The sequence below is a fragment of the Leptonotus elevatus genome, chromosome 4, assembly GCF_054856555.1.
Source record: "Leptonotus elevatus isolate MCC_2025b chromosome 4, RoL_Lele_1.0, whole genome shotgun sequence".
Classification (NCBI taxonomy): domain Eukaryota; kingdom Metazoa; phylum Chordata; class Actinopteri; order Syngnathiformes; family Syngnathidae; genus Leptonotus; species Leptonotus elevatus.
The window spans coordinates 21,139,754-21,166,145 of NC_141242.1; the positions used below are offsets into that span (position 1 = coordinate 21,139,754).

The 26,392-nt window shown below is 39.1% G+C and overlaps 1 long non-coding RNA gene across 1 annotated transcript; it reads left to right on the forward strand.

Moving 5' to 3' along the window:
• The first annotated feature begins 2,307 nt into the window (after positions 1-2,307).
• LOC147175990 (uncharacterized) lies at positions 2,308-24,721 on the forward strand. The gene is made up of 4 exons (XR_015094659.1): positions 2,308-2,399; positions 2,576-2,637; positions 9,611-9,655; positions 22,769-24,721. It is a non-coding gene; the product is annotated as an uncharacterized LOC147175990 (long non-coding RNA).
• Positions 24,722-26,392: the final 1,671 nt, after the last annotated feature.

Genomic DNA, 26,392 nt, shown 5'->3' on the forward strand with positions numbered 1-26,392 from the left:
TTTTTTACCAAAATAAAACGGAAAAATCCAACCTCTCGGCAGATGTCTAACTGCAGACGAAGCGTACGCATTTCAAAAGTGGAGTAGAGAACAACAATAAAATAAGCATTCAACAACACAATAGTATTTTCCACAATGGTTTCTAGTTTGCCTGCTACAATGGTGCACAAAGAGTTTTCAAATTGCACAAATTTGCTTGTGAAAATTCACTTCATATTCATGTCAGTCTGCCCATCGCACAGGAGACACAGTGGCAGTTTACGCTATTTGTTAAGTGAGAAGAGTTCATATAAAATTCGAAATTGCTTTAGGCATTTTGTTTACAGCTCAAACCACTTTTTACTGTCACTACATACTGCTTAGGGAGCAACAAATCTGTTCAACGAAGAATCTTTTCTTGTCATGTATGTGAAATTTGAACTCTACGTTTGACCCGTCATGGATAAAACACACTGGAGCAGGGGGCTGCTGAAGCGCTTGGGGTATCAGCGTCTTGCTCAAGGACACCGTAGCCGTGTATCCCCCCTTTTACTTTGTATTAATGGCATAGTATCAGGAACAACTGGGAGTTCAATATCTTGCTTGCTTGCCACTTTGACATGGCCACAAGGTTTGAGGAATGAACCCACTTGGCATTCCTATGGTGGTAGACTCTAACTCATAAATGTGCAAACCTCACTCCGATTTTAATGCCTCACAAGCCTCGAACCTCGGCGTAAGACATTGCTGCTTTCACCACTATAAGGGAGCAAGTGAGAAAAATGACATTGAATTAAAAAATACTCAAGTAAATGATGCTTGAAGGATCTACTTCAGTGTGGTAACAAGAATTTGTACTTCGTTACCTCCTACCACTGAGAGTACGATATATACTAGAGATGTTCGATAAAAAAAAAAAAAACTCAGATCTTTACAATATGAGTATTCACTCGTTCAGTACTCACCTCTACTACTTTTGATATATCACATTTCATTTAACACAATGACAAAATAAAAAAGTCAACAAAGAGCAGATGATGGTTCACTGATGTGTCAAACTGAAGCGCCAACTACTGCTGATAAGGACTGACTCAATGTCAGCTCAAGTGTCGGTGACTGGTATTGGCAGCTTCCACGATTTGTTAAACTTTATTTTTTATCATACACACCAAACTCAGTCGATCAAGCAATTGCATTTTGCTTATAAGTTACAGTTAACTGCTACCTGAACAACTTGCTCAAGGCAAATAGTTCAGGAATTTACCAGATTATGGGGTGGTCGAAGCCCTCTTTAATCCAGCAGGCCAAATCTGCCCCTGCAAAGAACAGCACCCAAATCTCATCTCAAAATATACAGGAGTAATCAGATGAACATTTTGACGCCTTCTTAAAATAATCAGCTAGAAAGTCTCTTTTTTTTTTTTTTCAGATTTTCAGGAAACACAAACAATTAAACCAGTTGCATCATGAGGAGATGATTAAGGCAAAAAAAAAGAAGAAAAAAAGACAGTCAATTATTTAAAGAGGGTGGCCATGTTTAAAGCAGTTACTTGGAAATAATCCATGTGATATTTTCACAATTTGGACATTGGCACAGAGCAGCAAATGAAGGAAACAATTTTTGCTGGTAAAAATGAATGACCTTTATTCACCACGGTGTTATGAAAATAAATGTTACTTGTAACAAATTAATTTCCATCATTGCAAATTTAGAAAAGCTCTACAGTAGGCTATATAAAACATTGATTAGTAGCAGATGTCTTTGTTTGTTCGTTGTTGTTTTTTTACATATATAGGCCATATATGCCATTGGTCGCTTCAAAATATATGGCAGGCCACAATTGGCCCCCGGGCCATAGTTTGGACACCTCTGAATGAACGGGAGATTTGAGAAATTTGAAATTGACACAATGTCATCATCATTTCATTTTTGTTTGATGGTGCGAGATTTTTCTAACGTATGTGCCTTGGCTCAATAAAGGTTGGAGGAAAACTGATTTAAAGCACGTGGCCAATAGTGGACATGATGAAAATGTGGTGCATGTTTCGTGTTAGTTCCCAAATGGCACAATTTTGATGACGGAAAAAAAGACCTTTAAAACTAGACCCTCCAAAAAGAAATCATTTTTTTCCTCTGCTCCTAGAACGGCTCGTCGCCCTTTTTCGTGAGATAATAACGCCAAGATAATTTCTGTGATATTTCAAACCAAGTGGGGTGCGGGTTGATGGTGAGAGGTGGGTGGGGGCTGGACGCGGCATTGGTAGTGACGTCAGGTCCCGCTAAAGCTGGCAGACCTCCCATTGGACCGGGGAAGCTTTTTAAAGGAGCGGGCATGTTTCGCAGGTTCGTCTTCTTCTCTGTCGCTCCATCGAGGCCCAGCGGGGGAGACCGCGGCGGCTTCTGGACTGTCAATCATCAGGTGAGACTTTTAAATTAATGCGCACTTGACGTGCATGCGCCTCGGGAAACAAACACGTAGAAAGAGTATGTTTTAGCAGTGTGTGCTTGTCGGACCAGAAATAAAACGTCACTATTCATGTATGGATAAAGATATATAGATAATATACGATGGTGTTTGTCTTTTCTTGACTACAGTTTCTTGTTGTCGCCCTCGAGATGGAGACGGGGAGGTGGCCCACCTCACAAGAAATCAACAGGTATTTGGAGCAACTCAAAGTATAGAAGCCGCTGCGTGACGCTATACGTGGCAAAGGTACTTACAGGCTGTATTGATCTCACCAACGGTAGGCACCTCAATTAGCAATAATGGCCGCAGAGTGATTAGATTGGAGACCCAAGCAGAGTGGAACCTGCTGGTGACCTGCAATAGATTAGCAGCAGGCTCTTTGGGCACCCTGGGGTCAAATGACACCCGCTCAATATATTATTATTATTTCCTGTCTTTTTTTTCAAGTAATAACATTGAAACCCTGATTTTTAAAAACGGATCAACAAAAATCAGATACGGCCAGGAATGTGTGCAGAAGCACGCGGTGTGAATATAACCGTAGAGAATCTCGCATAAGGGTGTAAATGGTTATGATTGAACCCTGCTGGAAACGCTGAAATGAATGTCTATTTTAGTCCTCAACGCTGCGATGAAATTACAGCTTTTATGAAAGTCAGAAAGCGGCGGCGCATGTTTACCCGGTAGACAGCATGAGTGTGCGGATTGACATTTCAGCACCACAGAGGAGGACAGCTCCTCGCATCTGGCCAGATGTCTCCCAGGAACGAGAAAGCAAATGTAAACAAAACACATACACGGACAACGCTGAAGCAACTCATTCATTCGAAAGACTTGAAGTGATTGCAGGCTCGCGACGACAGCTTGAGAGGTGTGAAGATGTACCATGCATATTATTTATTTTGTCAAAGAGCCAAATCAGTGGGAGTGAATAGCAACTGGGGACGTGTCAGTGATCGGCTGCCACCTTCTGGAAGGGTCAGAGGCGTTAAAATGGAAACTTGTTCTGTGACACTTGTTTCATTTGCCATAATTATGACAACCAAACCTCCTCAACAATTTTGAGGCTGAACGAGGCGACACCCAACACACACACACTATATATATGGCATACTGTATGTTCACACACATATGCATGCACCAAATGGTGTGACATGGCACCTACAATGTGCAAACCTGAGAGGCATTCTGTTGCTAACAGGTGTTCAAACAGGCCGTGCCGTACATGCTCCCAATTACTGCAATTAGATGCTGCCTGGTTACCATCCCATAATGTACAACTAGTGTGGTGGACAGAAATAGTGGGAAAACAGCAGGAGAGAGAGCGAGAGAGGCAGCAGAAGCCTTCATTTTTGAAAAGCTACATCAAGGGAAAATTGAGGAATAAAATAAAATAAATTTCATTTTCCGTGTCATCATCAGCTTTCAAAGCGCGACTCAAAACAATTTTTTTTTTGTTAGAACTTCAACTGCCATTTTTTTTCTTTTCTGTTTTTTTAAATCCCCCCCCCCCTTTCCCATGGGCACGCTGAAGCAGTTATAGTTCAATTGTTGCTTTTGTGCTTGCAGATGCATGGCATACTGATTAGAAGGGATGCATCCTGTAAAGACAGAACACTGGAGGGAGCAAATGTGAAGGCTAGAATGAAAAAGTGATTAACGCCGCAGGTGATGGTTATTACAGATTAATCTGCAGATTATTTTCATGATTAATTGATTGCTTGGTGAGGCATCGGGAAAAGCCACATGCATCACAATCCAGCTCTAATGTGTTTGCTTGACGGTGACATGATTTTAATTTTGCTTTAATGACATCCACATTAAACCCTTCTTTCACACGCACATGTAAGAATCCCGATTTGGCAGTTGAAAAGCATTAAAATTGCTGTCAATTAATTATATGAACAGCTACCAACAGGCGCTTTACAGTAATTTGGTACATTCATCCGATCAGAATTGAATTTCTCAAAATTACTTGTTCAATTTTCACATCATTGTGTGCACATCAAAAAAGCAGTTTCTCATTTTTATGAACAAGCTCAAATGCTATTTATTGTACATCCATGCAAATGATTATGTCCAATGTCCAGCATATTTCTTCTATGCATTTCCATTGGACTTTTTTCCCCACAGGCAAATCTTGACTTTTACTAATGAAGGGAAATGTGTGAAGCATTGGATCAACCAGTTTTCTAAAATAGCTCACATAAGTCAAGGTAGCCTAATAAGAATTTGTGGCTAAGAGAAAGTAGGCAAATTGAACAGTAATTTTACAGTGTTGCATTTTCCCGAAAGAATTTGTCTTATGTTCAATTTCTACTTTTGTGTGTGTGTGTGCTGTGCAGTGCTGTATTTTCCTTTCTGTATTACAATGAGATGGTTTGTCAACAAATTAGAGTGCAAACGGTAAAAGTGAAATGTGAATCTTGCCCAGTCGTTTTCAGACTTCCACATACACAAAGGTGTAACTTTTAATTTTGAATTCTGAATTTGTCCTTAAAACTAAAGCGGCGGGTTACAAGAGAACATCCCTTCAGAGTAAACTGTTACATTGACAACATGACTAAGCAACATGACTTGTGTAATACCGTACACAATGACACAAAGATGTGTTGTTCTCGTGCCACTGACATATTGAGTGACACAAATATTGCATTTGCTTTAGGCTACATGCTGTTTTACTATTTGTACAAATTATTTTCAGAAATAAGCTTACTGCTTTGCAAATTTCAAGTCTGATCTGAAAAATGTACCAAAACAACTAAGAAAAACTGTTAGAATGAAAATCATGTTTGGGTAAAGAGCAAAGGCAATGCAGCAATATACATAATAACCGGTACTGGGCCGAATATTACGTCGATATTCAGCATTTTGACAAATCAGTATCGGCAGGTTTTTTTTTGTAAAAAAAAAAAATGTGACGGGCAATAGCTGCTCCATTTCAAACTGTGTTAACATCGGTGAACTATTTATTTAAATTATAAGTTAACTTAATGAGATGCTGCTGACTCTGCAACTTTTGTTTTTGGTTGAAAGTAAAACAAAGATACAAGATGAAAATGTAATGTTTTTGTAACTGTATTTACTGTTAAAACATTTTTTACGTGTTTACATTTTTCATTTCGCTTTTGAAGACATGCTGATGAACCTGGGAGCTCCCTGAACATTTTGTTAGAATTTTAAAACAACAAATTAAGTTCTTTAATACAAATTGTCTATGAGTAAAAAGAAAGAAAAAAATCAACATTTTGCAAATCTGAAATCAATAAATACATGCTTTAAGATATAAGTCAAGCGTTGAAATTAGTATTTAAAAAAAAAAATCTGATTTCAATTTTATTAAAAATGAATATTGGCTCCAAATATCGGTCTTACTAATAATCGGTACCGGCCATTGGCAAAACAATTTTTATCGGTCTATCTCTAACTGATACTAGTAATTAAGCAATATGTTTACTCCTGTGGTTGCAGTAGTGTAAACTATGCTCTCTCATAATGCATGACTTACATAGTAGAAACAATTATAAGTTAGTATCCCGGTCAGTCTATTGATGGCGAAAGAGGTTTGACAGGTATCTCGCAGCCAGCACACACACATACATATTCCTTTTTCAAAGGTAACAAGGGAACATGTTGATTTGAGGAATGATTGAGCTGTCACACTTACGAGAGAGCAGAGGGCAATCACAGCGGCCGCCGTCTTATCGGGGACAGAGAAGCGGAAGAAAAAGATAACAGGGTGCCATTAAGTGTGACAGCAAAGAGTGACACGTTAGCACCCTTGCTCGTGTTTGTGTGTGCGTGCACGTGAAGTGAGCATGTGAGATTTGTGCCACGCCGAGGCCGAGATGTTTGTGGCAGCTGTCGGCCTTGTTTGAACAACAATCACAATCAGCCGCAGAAGAACAAGCCGAGCGTGTGGTTGTGACAGCGCTGGTGGGGGATGATGCTGCCATCGTATCCCCGCCGCGCCGCACCACCACCACCACCACCACACACTGCACCTTCTGTCGCCACTCCTCCTCACCCTGCACCCTTCTGACTTGCCGTTGCCGCCTCCCCTACATCCCGTTGCTTCCTCCAGGATAGTTAAGGTTTCTTCTACGTCACCTTCCCGCCAAAGTTATTAGAGCGTCACACTTTTATCAATTCAACTTCAAAAGGTGTTCTTGTGTGGCTGTTTTTCTCGAGCCAGATTGACATTGTACTCAAAATAATGTGATCATTTTGCAAGTCCTGATTGGAATTTTGGTGCCGGTAATCTGACATTCCGACAATTAAGAAGAACAAGTAGGAATAATTATGCATTTTGTTAAGCCTGGATTTTCCGTTTAAACTCTACCTACATACAAATATATAGTATTAACTCATTCACTGCCATTGACGGCTATAGACGTCAAAAATTCATTTGAACTATTTCTATTAGTTTAACATTTTTCGACTTTTGTTAACAAGAGTATGGAAACCTAGAAATATATATTGTACATTTAGAACAGATATAAAATGTGTGCTTAATCGTGAGTTAACTAGTGAAGTAATATTTAATAATCTTTTGTTCTTTTTTTAAAAGTAATTTTATTTATTTTTATTTATCTTTTCTTTTTCTTTTTTTAAAGAAAAGATTATTAAAAATTAGGGGTGTCAGGCGATTATTTTTTTTAAAATCATAATTAATCGCATGACTTCACTAGTTAACTCACGATTAATCACAAATGTTATATCTGTTCTAAATGTACAATAAAAAATTCTAAGCTTTCACACTCGTGTTAACAAAAGTGGGACAAAATTTTAAACTAATAGAAATAGTTCAAATGAATTTTTGACGTCTATAGCCGTCAATGGCAGTGAATGAGTTAATAAATATATATGACACACATGCACAAAATCGCAACAGAAAAAAATATTGTAACAATCTATCATATGCAACAATCTAAAATTACACTGGGAAATGTCTAATTTGGTATGCTAATTTCAAAATGGCAGTTAGTTTTTTTTCTAGCACAGTTTACTCTCCAGATAAGTAAAATTCCACTGATAAGCTGTAGTAAGACAGACTGTAGTAAGAAGATCTAATTATGATTGGACTCGGGTGTGCGCAGCTCCCAATAAGTTAGTTATTTGTTTGTTTTCAAAGCTTGAAACTATTCCATCTTAATGTTTTATGTATATATGTACATATTTCTTTCTTTCTTTCTCTCTCTCTCTCTCTTTTTTTTTTTTTTTCAAGAAAATGGTCATCCGATAGCTCCAAAACTTGACACGATCGTCAGAAAAACTGAGCTCAGTTTTGGATTCTGCACCCAAAAATCCGTTAAAAACAGCTGCCAGACCCAACTCAACAAAAATTGTATAACTCAGTTATTATTTTTTCCAGGTCACACTCGTTGCGCGCTGTAAGGCAAAGTTCATAGAGCTGTAATTTAACCTTAGGCTAATAAGAATGACATCAACTAAAACTATGAATATGAAATGTGTGTAGATATGGCATCTACCAAGCGACAATTTTTATTGCGAAAGTTCTCATGTATTTGGAAGATAGATAGATAGATAGATAGATAGATAGATAGATAGATAGATAGATAGATAGATAGATAGATAGATAGATAGATAGATAGATAGATAGATAGATAGATAGATAGATAGATAGATAGAAAATGCAAATGGAAAGAATATTGGAACTGCCCCTTGCCCTAATGAAAAGTATCCAGAGATCAATGTGCACATTTTAACGTAATGCAATTGAACCTTTGCTGTGACTCTGAGGAATACATGTAATAATCCCTGGCATGACCCCGGTACTGACCTCCCCCTTCCCCATGACATCCCTTCTTTTTTGCTGCCCTCCCATCCGTCGGTTCCTGTTCCCTCACCTGCTTAGAGGGCAACCTTAGCCCATTGTTTGATGTGGCCTAATTGAAAGTATAGGAAGGCTTAGGGGGCTCGGTAGGGGCCCTTGGACGGAGAGGGGTCATTTGAGGATGAGAGAGAAGAAAGGAGGACTTGAGGAAGAAGGGGGTTGGTAGCAACAAGTTTCCTGATGGGAATTGGAGGTAGTTCAAAGTAAAAAAGGAAAGTCTACCATTTTAACGGTCTCAAGTTGATGAAAATGAATTTAATCTTTCCAGCATGTAAGTGTAAACACTTGTGTAGAATTTTTGTTTGTTTTGATGATTTTGTCGTTACATTTGGGTGATGTGTATGAATATCGTCTCGTTTAATTCAACCCATCATCTTGAAAATCTGGCTGTGCTGCCATTTTTTTTGAGAGCTCAGTATTATCCCCGAGCCTTCTCGAGTCAACATGTCATCACCATCATCGCTCTTTTTTTTTTTGTGCGGCCGTGCATACGAGTTTGTGCTCTTTAATTCACCTGGAACCTGTTATAAATCCAAGACCCTTCACCTTAACCGCATACTTCAGAGTCCCGCCAGAGTCGTGAAGTGGTCAGGAGAACAGAGAAAGGATCAAAGGAAAGAAAGTTGAAGCCAGGCAAAATCCAATACCAAGCAGACATCTGTACTGACATTTCTGTCTTTACACCGATGTTTATCATTGTCAATTGCTTGCAAACAGGTCCAGAAAGTAAAACCCCTGCCACAGATTGGCTTTAGCCACAGGTGCTTCTACTTAACTTGCAGGTAAACGAGCTCATAGCAGCACCTGTTGAGTAGAAGTACTTGTGGCTCAAGACAAACTGTTTCAGGTTTTTTTTTTCTCTATGGACCTGGATTTCCCAACCCTGCTTGAAAAATATATATATAAAAAATGTTTTTAAAAAACATCACTCAGTATGATGTAATGCGGTTCCACACTGTGAACTGCACACACACTTTCACAAGTGAGATACTTGAAGGCCACTTGCAAATTCTTGCAATTTTTTTTTATATGTATCTTTATAGCTATGCATAAAAAATATTTTAATGTGCATGTGTTTTAAAAGTGTTGTTGATGGGAGGTTATATTCCTTGACAGAAAAAATGTATGTGAGAATTCATCCAAGCTGAAAGTGATCTAATTACTCACACGTGCAAACACAAACAGGGAACAATGCACTGAATTGAAAATAATGTTTAATTATCTATAGACAGATGTAGCAATTTCTTGAGGAAAAAACTTTGCATCTATTTATGAGTAACCACAAGTCTTACTTTGCCACTCACAGGTCAAGGCAGACTTCCATTGCGACTTCCTTGTCCACCTGCTCGTAGTGAGTAACTCTCAGCATGTTCGCCATCTGCTGCCGCCTTCTCCTCCACACGCCATTGCGCTCGTTCTCAAACTCGCCAGTGCGAATGCATTAGTTTTATTTTCTATACATGTGATAGCTTTCTGCAATTTTGTCAATGTGTGAGTCTGCAGGTGTGAAGCATGTCTGCACCGCTTGCTTGATTTTGTTTTGTGATCCCGGATTGTGTGTGCGTGGACCGTCAATGTGTGTCCTGTCAATAGCGCACTGTGCATCCGTCCCATATTGTGGTCGGCATGGTTACCGGGGTCACTTATCACAGAGGGTCGCAGCAGATCAAACAGGTGTTCATCTGGAGGATGTCTTTCCTCGACAACCGTTGCTAGGAACCTTTGTTGCAAATATAACAGAGGCGCTTGTCACCAGTGGTGAAACGCAGCAGGTTGTCTTGAGGTCCCTGACAGTTTGAACCCAGGGATTCAAGCAACTTGCTTATTTTGCCAATGCTGCATGTTTCTTTTTATTTTGTATGAATTGTCTTTTATGAGCAAAACATTCACAGTAGATGCCAGGATGCTATATACATTTGAAAGTCATAAACATATGCAAAATTATGTTTCTATATTTATGTCTGCTTACTTTCAGTCAACCCAAACACTTTCTTTACAATAATACATTCCATGCAGCCCCACTAGTCTAAACTTGGTATTCTGATTAACTCATTCACTGCCATTGACAGCTATAGACGTCAAAAATTCATTTGAACTATTTCTATTCATTTAACTTTTTTTCTTCTACTTTTGTTAACAAGAGTAGGAAAACCTAGGAAAAAATATTGTACATTTAGACCACATATAAAATTTGTGATTAATCACGAGTTAACTATTGAAGTCATGCGATTAATTACAATTAAAATTTCAATCGCCTGACGCCCTAATTTTTAATAATCTTTTCTGTTTTGAAAAAAAATATTTTTTTCTTTTCTTTTCTTTTTTGTTTTTGAAAAAAAAGATTATTTAAAAAAAGAAAAGAAAAGATTATTAAAAAATTAGGTCGGCAGTCGATTAAATTTTTTTATTGTAATTAATCGCATGACTTCAATAGTTAACTCATGATTAATCACAAATTTTATACCTGGTCTAAATGTACAATATTTTTTCCCTAGGTTTTCATACTCTTGTTAACAAAAGTGGAAAAAATGTTAAACTAAAAGAAATAGCTCAAATGAATTTTTGACGTCTATAGCCGTCAATGGCAGTGAATGAGTTAATACTACATTTGTGGAATATGACTTAAGCAGCAAAATCCCCCTGTGACAAAATGGCCGCCCTCTGAGATGGAGAAAACTTGTGGATTTTGCTGCTTACAATCCATACAATGTATTATTAAATATATTTTTGGGCTTGACTTTCCCTGTAAGTAAAGTTTTAGCAAACATCAATCACACATCTCTTGTAGGATACTACATTGCCACAATAAATGTAAAGTAAAATCATTTAGGTTTGAGGTAAATTTAGACGGATGAGCAGACAGAAGTTGACAAATATTTTGATTTCAAGCACACGCAGAAAAAAAATCTTAAATAAATAAAATAAACATGACACTCTGATTAATATTGCGTTTGTGCAATATGAATTCAGAAGCTAAAGACGCCCGTTTTTAACCATCTCAGGTGGCGGCCATTTTGCTACTTGCTGTTGATGGAAAATGACATCACAGCAGTGCTCAGCCTTTAAAGGTCACATGACCAAACCCAGAAATGTGAGCCGTGGTATCAGTTTGAAGCCACTAAACATTTTTTTTTAAATGCAATCGCTTTTTGTTAATGAAAACATTATAAATACACTATATATATAAAAGGTTAGTCGTGATTGGTCGTTAGGCACTGTGATGTCATTTTTAGTCGACAGCATGTGGCAAATTGGCAAACATAATATTATATATATAATCACAATACAAATTAGACTAGCGGTTAGTGTGAAGAAAAATTTATGAATATTAATTTTAAAAAACGCAGCAGTCTTCATTGGTTTCTTGCTTTAAAGCATAATATGCTTTGACTTTTCTACTCCAGTCACAAAAGATTCTCCAAATAAACCATTTGATTAGCTACGTTGTCATATGAGTTTCAATGCATGTGATTGTGCTATGCGTTTTCTGTTATACATTTACTTCCAAAATGACCAGAACAGCTAGCATAAAACTGTGAAGGTTACAGGAACAATATACAGTCTTTGACATTTGGTATTGCAATATTAAAAGTACGCTGGGTAGCTTTGCATATGAGATCATGCGAGAAACGCAGTGCACAAAATCTCCCGTGGGAGTTGTTACTAAAGCTGGATATGACACAAGTGAGGTGAAATCAGTCAAGCGCATGAAAACAAAACTGATTTCTCGTCTGATTTCCCCCGTACAAGAAAATGAATATTGACAGAAGGCCCCTGTGGTGCTCAGTCAGCTGTTGAGTCTACAAGTAGCCTCGTAAATCCATATTGACATGATGTTGCTGAGTTATCGAGTGCAACCCTGAGCACATCCCCGAGGAGACTGTGAGAATGTAGTCGTTCTTTCCTCGTGCTGCTCCCCCCCACCCCCCACTTCCTCTTCCTCTCTGTCTTCCTTTCACCGTCTCCAGATGTCTCAGCTGCAGTCCTCATGTAGCACCTTTCTTTTCTCTCACTGTCACTCCCCCCATTTCTCGCGCACACGTCTCGCTAATTCCACCACCCTCGTCCATCCTCCCTTACAAAGAAAGCCCCCCACCCCCCCACAACCCCCCCTCTGGCATCTTCTGTTATTTTCTCTCCCGCTTCGTATCCTCATTCGTAACATCTCCTCCAGGGAGCTCTACCCGCCGCCCCGTCTCACCTTTCTTCGCCTCAAGCAACACACGGCCAATCTGCACTCAACCCGCTGTGCCCGCAATGTTTGACCACGTTCACCTTCCCTCTTTCCTCCCCCCCCCCCCCCGCGGCGAGCCCTCACCTCACGCTGCCGTGCACACGATGCTCCTCTAGCGAGGGGTGGAAGGTCCACTTGTTTTCTCTCTTCTTCCCCTCAGTTATTGGCCAAGCTGAGCGGAGATCACAGAGCTTTTCTTTCACCTTTTGAAAAGACACGTCCGAGGCTGAAAGATAGAATTGTACTTTCACAATTTAGCTGTCAGAAAATGATGCACATCAAAAAAAGCAGTGCACAATACGTATAAAGTTTTATAAGTGATACATGATGAGAATTACAGGCCACAGTTCCTTACAATGTGTTTTAACTGCAAAACTGTTTTCAGTTCAGCTTTAATGGTACAATGTACTTCTTTTTGGGAACGCTTCTTATTCCTTATGAAAACCTCTGCTAGTTTGCTAGTTATTGATACCCCACTTATTTTTATTTTTATTCGTATTTTTTTTTCATGGCAATTCAAATGAGCGTAAATTATTTACAGATTTTTGCTATTCTCTGCAAATAGCAAGGGTTCACTTCAAATTTTTTCTTTTCTTTTTAATTTTTTCTACTAATTTATAAAGAGAATGTGAAGCGCTATCTATCCATTGTGCTCTGTCTCAGACCTGAATGGTTGGTTTATGACAATGTAGTGATTGAGGCAGGATGATTTGGGCGACCACAAACACAGGTGCTTGTCAAAAAATTTGAATATCCTCGAAAAGTTGAATAATTTTCCGTAATTCCATTCAAAAAGTAAAACTTTCACAGATCATACATTCAGGGCCTACGGCTTAAGTAATTTCAAGTATTTCTTTGTTTATTTTTTACATCATTTGGGCTTCCAACTCATAAAACCCACGAAAACAGGATGTCACAAAATTTGAATAATATGAAGAAATCACCATGCATACTTCCCAGTCTTTTGCATGGAAAAATAGGATGGATGTACCGATGATATTTTCAAAACGATATGCCAATCTTCAGTAGTAGGATTCCCTTTGACTTAATCACGGCCTCGATGCGCCGTGGCATTGCCTGGGGCGTCCCGAAAGCCCAGGCTTTCTTGATGCTTGCTGTCAGCTCTTTGTTTTTGGGTCTTGTGGCCCTCATTTTTCCTCTTGATAGTACAGTATTACAGGAGGAAAAGAGAGCCACAATACAGATGCCTGGGCTTCCAGGACCCCCAGGCAATGCCAAAGCGCATCGAGGCAGTGATTGAGGCAAAGGGAATCCGACCAACTACTCAAGATTGACATATTATTTTGAAAATACCATCCATCCATCTTTTTTTTCCATGCAAAAGACTGGGAAGTATGCATGATGATTTCTTCACATTATTCAAATTATTTGACATCCTGTTTCCGTGGGTTTTATGAGCTGGAAGCCCAAATAATGTAAATATGAACAAATACATACTTTAACTCACTTAAATTGTGGGCCCTGAATCTATAATCTATGAAAGTTTGACTTTTTGAATGGAATTATGGAAACTATTCAATTTTTCGAGGATATTCAAATTTTTTGACGAGCATCGGTAAATAGGGGAGACCGGGGCTAGTTGTATCACTTTTTATACGTTTATATATTTCTTGGAATCAATACATTATATACAAACAAAATGTATACCAGATGAAAGACCAAAGTCTTAGGTATATTTTTTGTATTCATGTAATTTTCATACGTTGTGTCAGTGCAGAGTTACAAATCAAATAGAGGGAGTAAAGATGTGACATGTTGCCCCACCAATGGGTAAGTTGTCACACTATATGGGGTAAGATGTCACACTGCATTTTGTAACTAATAAAACAAGGGAAAAATTATCCTTATTCTCCTGTTTTATTTTTATTGTTTTTACAGCCAGAGAAATTCTTTATCATTGATCTTGAAAATTTACTATATAACCGAGCAAACTTCAACATAAAATATTATGAAATAGATTAGATTCCTGAAGAACTGCTTGCATGTAGGTCATAACTCTCGGCCTCAAAAGCTTGTTTTGCTTCCCTAAAATTGGAAATTTGAGATTAAATTGATTTTTTTTTTAATAAAGCATTTCCCCGGTTAATGGATGGATGATGGTTCATCATAAAATTTAAACCATTCCTGCATACTGTAGTTCCAACAACAGAAAAATCCATTTGTAAACAATGAAACAAAACCTGGCAAACTAATTTCCTCACTTTTCAGAATCTATCATCTGAAGAATAATTCTGGCATATGTTAACAGAGTTGCCAGAGGTGCATTTTTCATTAGCCCATTCTTTGCATATGTGACAACAAACCCAAAAATGACTGAGACAAGTTGCCCCAAACTACCATGTTGGCTAATACTTGCTCTAGTTTAAAGTTATCTTATAACAGAGCATTAACTGAGGCATGACAAGATGCCTGAATCTCTCCTCTAACGAGTACACATGATTTACTGCTATAATTTGTCTATGTACGACGTCTGTTTCAAAATATAGGAAGTTGACATGTTTTACTTTAAACAGATAACTGGCACTCATGTCAGCTCACAATGTGATATTCTCTTCTCGGACAGTACACAACCCCTGACCATTTATACGAAGAAAACTAGTATTCCACTTTTTCGTTGCGCCCTCTGGTGGAGAAGAAAATTGCAATGTGACAACTTACCCGTGATATAACTAGCCCTGGTCTCCTACATATACATTGGAACCCTACACGTTTGTGATTCAATTATGGCTGATTGACCTATTTGCTTATTTTTGGAGGGAACCTATTCCCCATTACAGCGCTGTCCATTGCGAAAATTACATTCCACACCACCCTTGCAATAAGTGAAATACACTAGTGAAATACTCTCTAGGCATGTTTTTAGAGCATTTTTATGGCATTAAATTGTTTTAAGTCTTGAACTAAACACATGTAATTTATTAAAAGGATACTTGACTTAGTGAGATATTTTCAACAGTAAGAAGATAATATTTTGTCGATAATTAATGTGATAACTTCATTTTTTTTCATAAGAAATTAATACCTTCACAAACATATTTTTCCACTTGCTGTTGACTCAAGATGACATCACCTGTGCTGAGGAAACAGGTAACGACCAATCATGGCTCAGTTTGCTGACCAAACCCAGAAAACAGGTGAGCCATGATTGGTCGTTACCTGTTTCCTCGGCACAGGTGATGTTGATGTTGATCTTGTGTCAACAGCAAGTGGAAAAATGAATGTGTTTTTAAAGGTATTAATTGCACATGAAAAATAAATAAATAAAATCGGCTGACATGCGAGCTGGCTTGTCTTCAAGGGGTCCGAAATTAATTTGTCTCCAACGATTAACAATAACATGGAGTCATTTTTCACAGTGTCTCTCTCTTCGTTCTTTGTCAATAAGACTGGTAGTTTTTGGAACGACGCAGCATATGCAAGGGCAGCCAGTTCGTTCTTGTAACAGGCAATCCACGGCGACTACAAAAACGCTTTAAATCATCAACTTTCAAGCGGTTGAAATCGTCTAAGTCTCCATTGCTTTCCATTACTCTTGAGTACTGTTTGGTAGCCGGGTAACGCCCCCCTACCCACTATGCGCTGCGCGGTCAGAGATGCGCACTTCGCTTATTTACACCATATCAGCGTAAGTTGTGTGTCACCATCTAGTGGTCAAGGATAGAATTACACCCAGGATAGATGCGGAAAAAGAACAACATAAGAGTTAATTGTACCCCCTAGAAAAAGTGAAATAGTGCGACCGTGAAGCCAGAACCCGTGATGTGACGTTTATATGGAATCCTCCGCTTATTTGGCCCATGCTGCTTCTCACTGCTCCCTCAGCGGATGGGTCAAATGCAGAAAGCACATTTTGACTCACTTAGGTGGGTGTGGTAATCAAGTGGTATTTTAACTCTTAACTTTATCTGTATTTGTATTTTGTTTCAGGAAAACAAAAATAAGGAAAAAAATCATGGCAATTAGTGTGAATTATTCGTGAATTTTCACTTCTCGCAGTCAGTCGTGGTCCCTGTATATATAATATAATGCAACATTAAATAAAGTAGTGTGTATTTAATTCGGCTGAAGTCTACTTCTTCAGTTATTATTGTAATAAAATTACATATTTATGTGTATACAGAGACGGACTGGCAAATTTTGCAAGTTTCCTGACCGAACGCCGTCCGCCCCAACAATCACCAAATAGGATCCAATAAATGTTTAGGATCCCATTTCGGCAGCCGCCATGCGCTCTCCTTTCACCCAGCGACGAACGATAAATAGTAATTGCAGGGTGTTGCCGACTGCTCCCCAACCCCGCCGTCGCTGAATTGGGCCAAATTTTGTTCCCAGTCCTTCCCTGTGTGTACAGTAGACTTATTAGTAGATTTATTAGATCATTTTAACTATTTTCATTGCAAACTGTTTGCAATTTTTGCCTAATATGCTGTGGAGTTTTTGTCAAAGCTATAATTATTAAAACCTGGTGCATTAAAAACAAAACAAAAAACCCCCACTATAACTATTCAACCAAAAGAATACAAACAGTCCCGGGTGCATCCTACCTCTAGCCTGGAGTCTTCTGGGATTGGCTTTAATTGCCCAAGACCACAATGAGGACAACAGTAAAGAAAATTTATTTTTTTTTTTTGAGAAAAAAACAACAACAAAATAAATTGGATACTTTTAGACTGCAGTTGTTTGATATTGCAAAGTGTTTGGGGTTTTATGTACAACGGTGGTTGCAACAGTTTTTGTTTTGTGTTGTCTTGAAATGCTGCAGTCTGATTAGAATCTGATTGAACTCCAATAACAATAATACAAAAATAAATAAAAACATTGCTAGGGCTAAGATGAGACTAAGTTTAAAGAGGTGTGATCATGTGTGAAACAATGGGTGATAACACACTTGTTCACAATCTTAATTATTGTGCCAGTGCGTGTTTGGCATCCCTAATAATACAGGCTGTGGCGTTTAACCACCAACTGGCTGATGCTATTTAGTAAAGAGTTTAAAATGGGATTTGATATAACAGGGTGTAGCTAATTAATCATTCCACAGGGGGGGGTGTTTTCTTTGTACTTAATTATAAAGGTAATTTATTTGCCAACCAATTTCCAACTCAGTCATCGTCATAGTGATGTCTAATCATATATTTTTATTTTACATATTCTTGCAGAAAATGACCTGCAGCAAAAGAATATATTTAATTGCAGAGCTTGTTAATTTAACATTGAATTGTTTAAACGGGTCGTTCCAGAATTGATCTCAATGTAAATTAACTGTGGAATTGCAAATATTAATGTCGGCTGGTGGCCGCAGGAAAGAAAAAAATGTGTTCCGTCGCCAAGTGAGTAATGAAAATGTGTCCGATTGGACGAGGGAGGCAGACGCTCTTCGGAGAATTCCATTTTCTAATTCTCTGACGGACGCAGATGGGGAGCCGGACACATGTACCTCTCCCTCACACGCACCAATTACCACAATGAGCAAATGAAAGGCTGTTTCCCATCAGGCGGCCGTGGGGGGTCGAGAGAGAGAGAGAGAGAGAGAGAGAGAGAGAGAGAGAGAGAGTGTAGCCACACAAGAAGAGATCTACTTAATTGTCCTGCTCTTGACACACACTCACACATACATTAACGACAATCAGTGTTTGCTGTCGTAAATATTGATAATTTCTGAGCTGTTGTTTCACTTGCAGCATACACCTTCATATATTATTTGTATTACCTTAAATGTCTACTTTCCACTTGAAAGCATAGAGACAATTTTGCTTTATGAACAAAATAATAATAATAATAATAATAATAACGTGCATCTGCAATTGAGCCATCATTGTTATGCAGTACTTTTAATGCAGAGTCAAGAATGGAAACGCTCTAAATTTATGACTGTCTAGGAATGAGCAAGCACCGATACCGGGTATCGTATCAGGCCGATATCAGGCCTTATTTCAAGGTATCGTGTTCACAATGGCTGCTAATACCAGCATTGGTCCGATACCAGTATCAGCCGTCCTCTTGTGGCCGTTTTATGATCAGGAAGTAGAAATTTGAAGAATAGAAAATTGCCATTAATGTTATGTAGACTTCACGCCGATCTGGTCGGCTGGATCTGGGTCGGGTAATAATTAGCATTTTATGTAAAATTGGTGATCGGCTGTCTAAATTTGCCCAATCAATCAATGACGTCATTGATCGACTCCACAAAATAAGACATTACATGGTATAATTATTGTTTAACAGCATTATGTATAGAAATTTTCCCCCCATGTATTTTATTTGATGTAAACGTGTCGCGATTCGTGGACCGAGACTATCCGCTGCAAATGGCGGCAGTCGACTGTAGAATAAATATATGTATTGATCGAATCGGTAATCGATTATGGGTTTAATTAATTAATCCAACTCGTTGATCGGCCGAATAATCCTGATCATGTCAGACCTAATTGCATGCAATTTTAAAGAAAAATGCTATATTGGGATATATAAGTCTTTATTTAAAAAGATGTGTCATTGTTTTGGGTGGAATTTTTATGTATTCAACACTACTAGTGTTATCGGCACTTGAAATCGTACTCACACTGGTATAGGTCTGAAAAAAGTGATATAAATTATCAAACATTACATTACAACCATTTTTTTCTGTGCCTTAGTACATCTTCTTAAAGGGAAAGTCAAACGTAAACATTTCTTGACAGTAATATGTTATATGTCGCCTCACTAGGCTAATTTTGTGGAATATGGGTTATGAAGCAAAATAAAGCCGCTTGTATCAATCTCAGGGGGCGGCCATTTTGACTTTTGCTGTTAACTGAAGATGACATCACAGTTGCTCAGGGCTCAGGTAACGACAATCGCAGCTCGCCTGTTTTCTTAAGCTGAGCTGTGATTGGTTGTTACCTGAGCCCCCGAGCAACGGTGATGTCACTTTCAGTCGACAGCAGGTGGCAAAATGGCCGCTTTCTGATATGGATAAAATGTCTGGATTTTGCTGCTTAACTCAACCAAAATACCGTATTTTGACTAGTGGGGCTGCATAGAAGATATCGTCAAGATTTTATTTTTATTTTTATTTGTATTTTTTTGGGGGGGGGGGGGGGCTTTAATACTGCACAGCTTGCATCTGAAAAATGTGTTCAAGTACGCAAATATAAGCTTTCTTTTGCATCTCACCGTCTAAAGATGAATCAACAGGGAACACGTCTACTCTAGATATAACTGTATACATGAGAGGTGCGGAGTTGTCAGTGCGGCACAGTGTCTCTGCAGGCTAATTGAAGTCAACCACAGGGCGCTGCTAATAATCAGCCGACAGCAACCCTTCACGCTCCGTCATCCTTCCGTCCGCCGCGCCGTGTGGTATTTAGAGAGCACCTGAATCTCGAGTGAATGCGAGCGAGACAAAAAGCGATGTTTGATGAAGAGAAAGGGCAACAACAAAAAAAGAAAAGGTGAGGAAAGGTAAGAGGGGGAGTGGAGGGAAGAAAGGACGCGGGGGCGATGATGCTCCACTAATGACCCAGGTGATGAAGTGACGAAGTAGTTTGGTCCATCTCTGCTCACTTCCGCTCAGTGGCCATTAGGCCTCCCGCTGTTCTTAATTCGCCACTGGAGAATGCAGCGGAGCAGGAGGTTGCGGGGCCGGTACTGCGGGTGAGGTGAGAGGTGAAAGAAAGGGGGGGTGAGGGCTCCTCGAGGGAGAGCAGAGTGTGAAAATTGAAGGGGGAGGAGAAAGAAGGGAGAGAAATACTAGAAAATGTGTGGATAATAATGGCCTCACCTTTTTCATTGGCAAGTACAGTATGTACGTTTCTGACAACAACCTTGAGGTCACTTATTAAACTTAAATTAAAAATTAAATTATAATTCGTAGTAGAGGTTATGTGCTTTGTTCGTCTGTACCCTTAATGCCACATATTTTTTAATGAGTAGGCTCCCTAAATGCTGTTGCAATACAAACCGTCAAACAATTCAAGTAACACTGATTCGATCCATTTTTGCTCTCTTTTGTAATGTGCTCCATCTTCGGTTCTCCGGGCTGCTTCTGCCACCACTGACCTTCTGGCATTTCTGTTTACGAGTGCCGTAAGCCGCTGGCTTACGCCAACCCTGATAAACGCATCTGGTACCGGATGTCACATGATGTTCTCCTTGAATGCCAGAATCAATCTTGAATTCGCAATAAAGATGTGTTTGAATGGGCATCTTCCAGGGTACGATTACGCTGGTCTGCATGAAAAATATAAACAAGAATTGGCATCAGTATTTTCGAGATCAGTTTTTTGCACTGAACACAGTGGTATGTATCATTCATTTTGCTCCATATGTTCCAGTTTTTCTGTTTCAAGCTATTATTTGTTCAGCTTTGTTTTGACTAAATAACATTTGTATGATATTATTATGATATTATACCTTTAAAAAATACTTTACAAAAAATGGGAGCACAGAGAGAAAAAGTCATATTTGGATTCTACATGCGAAACTGCCCTAAGATCACGTTGATGGCTAATTGTTTTCGCATTTTATCAAATTTTTTGTGTATGTGGACCAATGTTCCGATTTTACATAGAGAACGACGGGCGTTCAGATGGATGGATGGACAGATGGATAGATAGATAGATGCTTGTTCCATGACTCCTCTGGCAAATTGTGCTCGTTCTTAACATCCCATTTTCCCTAGATAAGCTATTAGAATTCCCGATCATGGACAAATAGCTAATGAGATGATTTGCATGACACATACAGTATAAGGAGAATGACTCACAAAGGATAAGATGGACCGTGATAAAAAAAGACCCCCCACCCCTTCCCTCGTGCCCTCTGTATAAGAATTACATTTCACTAACCAGCCTTGACAAGCTAATTGAACATTAGTCTAATATGGAGCATTACCAGAAGAGAAATGGAAGCCCAGTGTCCTTGAACACTCTGTCAGCTTCATTGTGAATATGATCCTGTCTTCTATCAGTTATTTGGCTCTTTGCAGTGAAAGGGCCTTCCTCAGAAAGTGAAGAGCATAATTTAGCCTGCTCTAATGACACACAACTATTCAGCAGGCAGCCAATAATTGTTCGACCCGGGCTGGAAAAATAATAGTCAGAAATTCTCACCCTTCAAGCTTTTCTTCAAACTCATTTCAGAGAACATGCAGTGACCCAAGTTCTCCCTGGCAAACCAAAAGTCAGTTAGTTACTTGAACCACGGGGTGTTTTTTTCCCGTTCCTTTTTTAAAGTGAAAATTAGAAGCACACTGGATGTGGAAATCAATTTCAACATGTCATTTTGTGAGCATGTGCATGGTTGAACCTGTAAGTTGGCTCATAATAATGAACACTGAGCGGGGCACACCTCAGCGGGCAGAAGGAGAGCAGGAACAAGAGGAGCGTTTAAGTAGCCCACACGGCGGCAAGAAAAAAGAGAAAAGGAAATGAGCACCGGGCTAATGAACTACGGCGAGCCGCGTGCTGTCACTCTCTTTCTCAGTGCCGCGTTGTGGACAATGCGAGCGCATTGTCGGCCCGGCATTGTGCAAACTAACTCAGGCAGCCGGCACCCCGTAGCGTATTAATGGCTGCAGTAACTTAAACTTGGTGCCAGCGCAAGCTGTCACTCCGAGTATTGTTGGCTCTGACAGCACCTCTGATGAGGGCATTGTACAGAGACAGACTCCGAACGCGACATGGCGCAATGCGTAGGCTGCACGTGTTTACCACTGTGATAAGGAGGGGAAAAAATGCTTTCACACTTTCTGACTACTGCGTCCCAAAATGGCTGACTGACATGCGGTCTGTTTGACTTTGATGAAACAGCGATAATAGTCATTTCTGATTTTGTTTGTTTAGATTGTTCGAATGACCAAATCGTGTCAACAATGTAACATTTCACATTTTGGTACGTTCGTTCGTTCTGTAACGTTAGCAACACAAGTGACAGAGTGATCATTAATGCTCACGTCGGGGGTCACCAATTGTGGAGATGTGGTAAATCAAATTTTTTACTCTGCACAACAGCCGTGTTTAGTATCAAATCTTGCTTTTTAAAGAAACTGTGTATTTATTAGCTTCACCAATTTGGGAACTAATGATTCATTAAAAAAAAAAACACTATTAATTTCAATGATATGCAAAAAAACTTATATATATATATATATATATATATATATAATCGCAGGACTAGTAATTGCTAATTATATTACTGCCTCCATCTTTCTTCTATGGCTTCCCGAAGGAGAAGAACTTCGTGTACGCAGTTAGCCCCTGGTGGTGCTTGCAGCTCGTGCCGGACCCAACGTGTCGACCGAGGCCTGCAGGTGATCGTCGCTGAGTCCCGTGATTCGGACTCCCGCTGCTTGTCTCCCGCTGCTTTGCTCTCGCTAGCTTTTGCTAGCTTATGTCGCTAGCCGCTATTATGAGCGAGTTCTTACTCGCCACTCTTGCTCGCCACTCCCGCTGCTCCTGTTCGTGGGGTTTCTCGTTTGGCCACTCACGGCAAATAATAATTGGTTGTAATTGGTAGTAGACTTGCCAACGGCACTAACTAATACACACTGTCCTTTTATAAGGGATTGGAACCGGAGTGATTGAGTTGATCCATTACTCAGACCTTGTCAATTGTTCTTTTCATAATGCAGGGGTGTCCAAACTACGACCAGGGGCCCTTTTGCGGCCCACCATCCATTTATCAGCGGCCCACAGCATATATATGGACTAAAAATGACATTTGACTCAGCCCATAAGGCTCGTAAAAAAAAGTAAGAGGGTGGAGTTTTACAACAAAAATAAGAACACAATATTTTCTCTTCAAAACCCTGTGGTGAATAAAGATAATTCAATTTTAGAAGCAACAAATTGTTTCTTCCACTGTCTGCGCCGTGTCAAGGTCCGATCGATGAACAGTAATAATCCTCAAGTAACTGAAAAATGGTTAGCTAACTATAGTTTGCTCTTGTTTTGGTTCTGATTGTGAAGATGGGATTTAGTCACTGGTCAGTGCAGGGTTGGATCTAATCTAGTGTGAGACAGGGCAAAGGCCACCCCAAAAACGTGAAAATCCGCAACTATTTGCATCGTATTTAACAGAAAGCTCTTATGTAACCGTTTTTCAAAACATCTAGAAAATATAAACATGATATGTTTGCTTGCTTGATTGATTTCAGTGTGTTTAATACATTAAAATCAAAGTATTTCAAAGTGACTCTTGCAGGACACCTCTGGTAAAAAGTACAGCTAAAACCTATTTTTTAACTTTTCCTATGACACTAGGTATACATTTTGTATGAGATATATGACAGAATCAAAGCTTGGGTCCAGCTTTAGAAAGGGCTTTAGAAGGCGGCCATGTTGTACCTCGCCAGCAAGCACGTAAAAGAGCAGAGCAGTCCATGAGCACGGATATGAATTGAACGATTTTGAAGCGAGGATTTCGGTCCTAAAAAGCTAAGTGCGTGTGTTTGTGAATGTACTTTTCAGGTCCTAAGAGCTCTTAAACACGGAGTCCAGCACTCCCAGACCTTGACAGTCATTTCATCTATCTCCAAATGTCACAATTTTATAGACCTCAGTCACAAAAACCGCGTGCGTACGTACGAGAGAGGGAGATGAAAACTGTGACCACAAATTCGCCAAATATGAAATATAATAATTTTTAGCATTGCTTCTCTTGGTTCAGTTTAGTGGTTTTTATTTTATGCTTTCTCAAGGCACTTTTCATATGGAGCAGGTCAGCGACGGAGGCCAGGAAAAAACTGCCAAACAGGAAGAAACCTTGAACAAAACATCAGCGTGGGGTGGCATGCCTCCGATTTACAAACTGTGTGAAGACCGGCAAACACTGGCTGTGACAAGAATGTAAAAAAAGTCACACACAGACATTACAAACATGATTTAAAAAGCCCACTGCGCCAATTCATTGAAGGGAAATAAGTGTTTGTTTTTTTCTCCCCTGTGAAAAGTAATAAGGTAGTTGGGCCAATGTGTGGCGTGAGGCAGTTTCCCTGCCATTAAAGACGAATAGAAATAGAAAACCAGCAGAGAGGTCAGTCAGCCAGGCAGACGCTCGCGTTATTAACAGGAAATAGGAAGGAGCTGACATGTTCATCCATAACTAGCCATTAGCATTCATTTACAGGAGATTTGGCATTCACAACACAGCCTGAACTGCAAAATTGTTGTGACGATTGTCTTGAATGACAAAACAACATGAAATCTGTTATGTCCCTGCTGCATTCACATCATTTGCACTTTCATTTGCACTTTTATTTGCTTTGCCTCCACATTTCATATTGGTCATTCACTCGTTTATTATTGCGTTAAGGCTTCATTTTGTCTTTTCCAATTTTCCTTTTTACATTCTTTTGCTTCCTCCCTGTGACCACCTTTTTTCTTTTCTTTCTTTTTTTTTGCTTCTCTGATCCTTTCTTTCCCCTTTTGACTCTCGGTGATCAATTTTTATACATTTTCACTCGCCACATCCCTTCATTTCCCTTTCCGCCACCCTGTTGTGTCCTTTCTATTACTTCCTCACCTTTATCTTCTTTATCCTACAGAGATCCAGTTTTATTGCGTGACCTTTAGATACCAATTCCTGAAGATTAAACTTGTGTGTTTTAGTCTTCTGTTATTAAAGCAGATCTCCTTCTACTTCTGTGTGTTTGCGTGTACGCACCTCTCTCCATGCTGTAGCTCATCTTGTAGGATGTGTATTCAATTCGAGGTAAGACTCAGGTTAGTACTTTTTTTTTTCTCCAAATAGACCAATTTCCAATTATATAATTTCCACCATTATAACCAGTACATACATTTCAATTGGGTATAAACCTTATAACCTTCTATGATATATTTTCTCCCCTCCATATATGTGACTACTAAAATGCCATGAAAAGCCTACTAGAACAGCTAAAATGCACTTGTGGTTAAACAAAGGATCTTTAAGTGGTGGCAAGTGTGTGTGTGATGACTCCCATTTAACACTTCATTCTGAACACATCCTATGTTATTAGAGGGTGTGCAAACTTGTGCAACAACATTTTGTCAGGTGTTTATTTTTACTTACCCTCGCTAAACAATTAAACCAAGATTTTAAATGGAGTTTTACAGGTTATTGGTTACATTGGTGGTGCAAAGAGGCTTGAAATATGTCTTTTTTTTTATAGCACAAACACCTGGCAATTGAGCAAGGGTGTGTAGACTTTTTATAACCACGGAAACTGCACTTATCCAGGCATTTGTTTAATGATTATTTGCCTTTTTAGTAACTTCATTGTCTTTGACATATGCATTGTGCTCTTGTTTTAATGTACACAATTGAAGTTTTCTAATTCTACTTATTCATTTTTTTTTAAGAGGAACATTTCTCTTGAAAGTATCAAGCAAATAATACATGTTTTTCTTTCTCTGTATTTGTTCCATATTGTTATTGTTGATTTTTAATTAGGATATGGCATTGCAAACCAAAGACGAGTTTACCTCCGCATGAGAAAAACATCGATCTCAAAGACTGACCATTGGCGTTCAAATCTGTGATCAAGTGTTGCACACTTTGGAAGACTAGTGATTTTGTTGTTGTTTCTTTGCTTTCTTGACAACAAGTCACAGTCTACCTCAGTGGGCTTCATTCGTCCGTCCGTCTATCCAAATGTGCATCAAAATGAAGCGGCAACACACAGTGGGACTGGAACTAAGTGTACTGGACAATAGCGGTGTCAGGCGATTAATTTTTTAAAATTGTAATTAATCGCATGACTTCAATAGTTAACTCACGATTAATCACAAATTTTCTATCTGTTCTAAATGTGCAATAAAATATTTTCCCCAAGTATTCATACTCTTGTTAACATAAAATTAGAAAATAAAT